The sequence below is a fragment of the Artibeus jamaicensis genome, unplaced genomic scaffold, assembly GCF_021234435.1.
Source record: "Artibeus jamaicensis isolate MK-2021 breed Jamaican fruit bat unplaced genomic scaffold, CSHL_Jam_final contig_332, whole genome shotgun sequence".
In the NCBI taxonomy this organism is placed as follows: domain Eukaryota; kingdom Metazoa; phylum Chordata; class Mammalia; order Chiroptera; family Phyllostomidae; genus Artibeus; species Artibeus jamaicensis.
In genome coordinates this window covers 30,881,023-30,884,439 of record NW_026521788.1, presented here as the reverse complement: position 1 = coordinate 30,884,439, position 3,417 = coordinate 30,881,023, and positions in this window count along the sequence as shown.

The window sequence follows — 3,417 nt, the reverse complement described above, 5'->3', positions numbered from 1 at the left end:
ACCAGTGAGTTGTGCAATGAGTCACAACTATTGCAAAAGCACTCTGCATCTACAGATTTAGATCCAGGACCTGCTGTGCCAACTTGTCTTCATCCTTCACTTCAACATACCATTCAGGTAATGGGAAAGAGCCAGGAGCTCTTGGCATATCTGGGGCAGGGGTGGGGCACGTGATGGGTTGTAGAGGCAGCAGCAGTCTGTGAGGCTGGGAAAGCTGCCACCTGTCGGGGTCACTCTTTTGCTTCCTGCTCTAGATCTTGGAGAGCCCCTCACTTGGCTTGAGGGATGGACTTTCCTTAACTTCTTTGTCTCCATTTCTCTACTTCCTTAGCTCGGGTTTCCTTGGATATTACTCTAGTAACCAGTTTGGAGTCCTGAGTTACTGATACACTATTGCAGCCAATCCCCGAGGAAACTCTAACTTCTAGTGACTGTGGGGCATATTGCGAATGAATCAAAATTATACCTATTTTTTTTTAGTCAGGTCAGCAAAAATATATTTTTCAGTGTGGCACAGAATTTTAATAATTAGTTTATGTATGCTGGTTACTGTGATGAAAAGGTTGAAAATCACTGACATAAGAACTTTGTATGAACTCTTTAATGTTTAACTAATAAACATTGAAGACAATAGTTCTAGACTCCTCACCTTAGCCTGATTTGCTACTGTTTGACCTCAACTCCTGGCTCCAAACACTTGGCCCCAGACCTTGACTTCAGTTCTTGTCCCATGGGTGCCACAGTACTGTTGTTCTCAGTTACTCTCCTTGATGTTGGACCTTGATTTTTTTTATACCCATAGTCTGAATAATTTTTTTCACTTAGTAGCTAATCTAATCTTTAAACTCCAGGAAGTTGAAGTATCTTGAGTATTACAGGTTGTGAGTTCTTCTCACAGGGAAACCCCCTCCTGCAGACTGAGAGACTCCAAATCTGTCTCTTTGCCTGCAAAGTCAAAGGAGCTCTTAACCAATTTTGGGTCTGAAAATTCCAGATTAAATATTTCCCAGAATTAATCCTTAGTTCTTTTCATCTTAGTCTTTGTTGGTCATCTTGAGATTATTTCCAACCAGGTTAGAGAAGCCAGGCTCCTCTTCCACATTTCAGTAGGAATAGAGCTCACCTGAACAGAGACGCAGCAGGGTCAAGTCTCATCCATGTACCAGACTTGGAAAGTTCCAAATTATTTCTGAACTTCAAATATCAATTCACTTATGAACTGAAAAAAAAAATCTAAGGGCCACTTTAACAATTCTTCCAAAATAGCTTTTTTGATTTGGATGTTTATTTTTAACTTTTTTTTGCATTTTTTATTTATTTTTTTAAATTGATTATGCTGTTACAGTTGTTCTATTCCCCCCTTCATTCCCCTCCACCCTGCCCCCCCAACCCCACCATTACCCCCCTTTAGTTTATGTCCATGTGTCTCAAGTCCTTTAGGTTCTATTTTTCCCATGCTATTCTTGCCCCCCCCCCCCATCTATTTTCTATCTACTGTCTATGCTACTTATTTTCTGTACCTTCTCCCCCCTTCTCCTCCTCCCACTCCCCTGTTGCTAACCCTCCTTGGGATCTTCATTTCTATGTTTCCACTCCTGATCTAGCTGTCCTTTTAGTTTGCTTTTGTTTTAGGTGTGGTTGTTAATAACTGTGAGTTTGTTGTCCTTTCACTGTTCATGTTTCTTTAACTTCTTTTTCTTAGATAAGTCCCTTTAACATTTCATATAATAAAGGCTTGGTGATGATGAACTCCTTGAATTTGATATTATCTGAGAAGCACCTTATCTGTCCTTCCATTCTAAATGAAAGTTTTGCTGGATAGAGCAATCTTGGTTGTAGGTCTTTAGATTTCATGACTTGGAATATTTCTTTCCAGCCCCTTCTTGCCTGTAAGGTCTCTTTTGAGAAATCTGCTGACAGTCTGATGGGGACTCCTTTGTAGGTGATTGTCCCCTTAGCTCTTGCTGCTTCTAGGATTCTCTCCATTTTAATTTTGGCTAATATAATTATGATGTGCCTTGGTGTTTCTTCTTGAGTCCAACTTTTTTGGTACTCTCTGAGCTTCTTGGATTTCTTGGAAGTCTATTTCCTTTGCCAGATTGGGGAAATTTTCTTTTATTATTTGTTCAAATAATTTTTCCACTGGTGGCTGTGCCTTTCCCCCTTCTGGTACCCCTATAATTCGGATATTGGAGTGTTTAAAGATGTCCTGGAGGTTCCTAAGACTCTCCTCATTTCTTTGAATTCTTGCTCCTTGACTCTTTTCTGTTTGGCCATTATTTGCTTTCTTCTGGTCCAGTCCATTGATTTGAGTCCCAGTTTCCTTTTCATCGCTATTGGTTTTCTGTGGAATTCCATTCATTTCCATTAGTTTAGCCTTCATATGTTTCTCTAATTTGTGGCTATAATCAACCAGATCTGTGAGGATCCTGATGACCAGTGTTTTAAACTGTGCGTCTGAGAGTTTTGCTATTTCTTCATCGCTTAGATTTATCTCTGGGGCTTTGAGGTCTTCTTGCGACATTTTTGGTCTGTTCTGGCCCTTTAAGTGAGAGAAGCAGTGCCTTGGACTCCCAGGTCGCTGGGTTGTGACGCTGTATGTGGAGGCGTGGTCAGAGCGGGGAAATGGCGGTGCCCTCTACCGCCCCGGCCGGTCCAAACGCCCACTCCCTCGCCTGTCCGCTCGCGCGCAAATAGGCGACCGCAGTCAACACGCAGCACCGCCTCCCCACTGTCTCCTATGCAGTCGCTCACCTGGTGGGTTGCTCGGTCGCTCACTAGGTCCAATCCTGCGTTTGGAACCCGTGCGCCTGGATTCGCGCGTCTGGATTCCGCGCCTGGGTCCGTCCGACCGAGTCCTGTGCAACCCCTCACCAGACGCCGGTTTCGCCCCTTACAGGTCGGGCTGAAGAATTTGTTGTTAACGGACTTCCGAAAAGTTCAATTTTCCGTGTTCTGGTTGTGTTTTCTGATGCTAATATTTAGTTGTCCCTAAACTTGGTTGTGTGAGAAGGCACGGCACATCCACCTATACCTCCATCTTGGCGGAAGTCCTATTTTTAACTTTATAATCCTGATATATATATATATATATATATATATATATATATATATATATATATATGATATTACTCAGCCATAAAAAAAGACAAAACACTGCCATTTGTGACAACATAGATCACAGGTGGCAAACACAAGGCCTGTGGGCTCAATCCAGCACTCCACCTTATTTTCTTTAGCCCAGTACCTTGTTTGCACCCAGTGGCAGCATGGAGTTCCTCACCCCTAGTTAAGGAGTAATTGCATTTATACAGTCCTAAAATTACATTTGGCCCTTGGAAGGCAACCATGAGGCTGAAGTGGCTCCTGGTGAAAATGAGTTTGATGCCCATGACATAAATGGACCTTGAGAATATT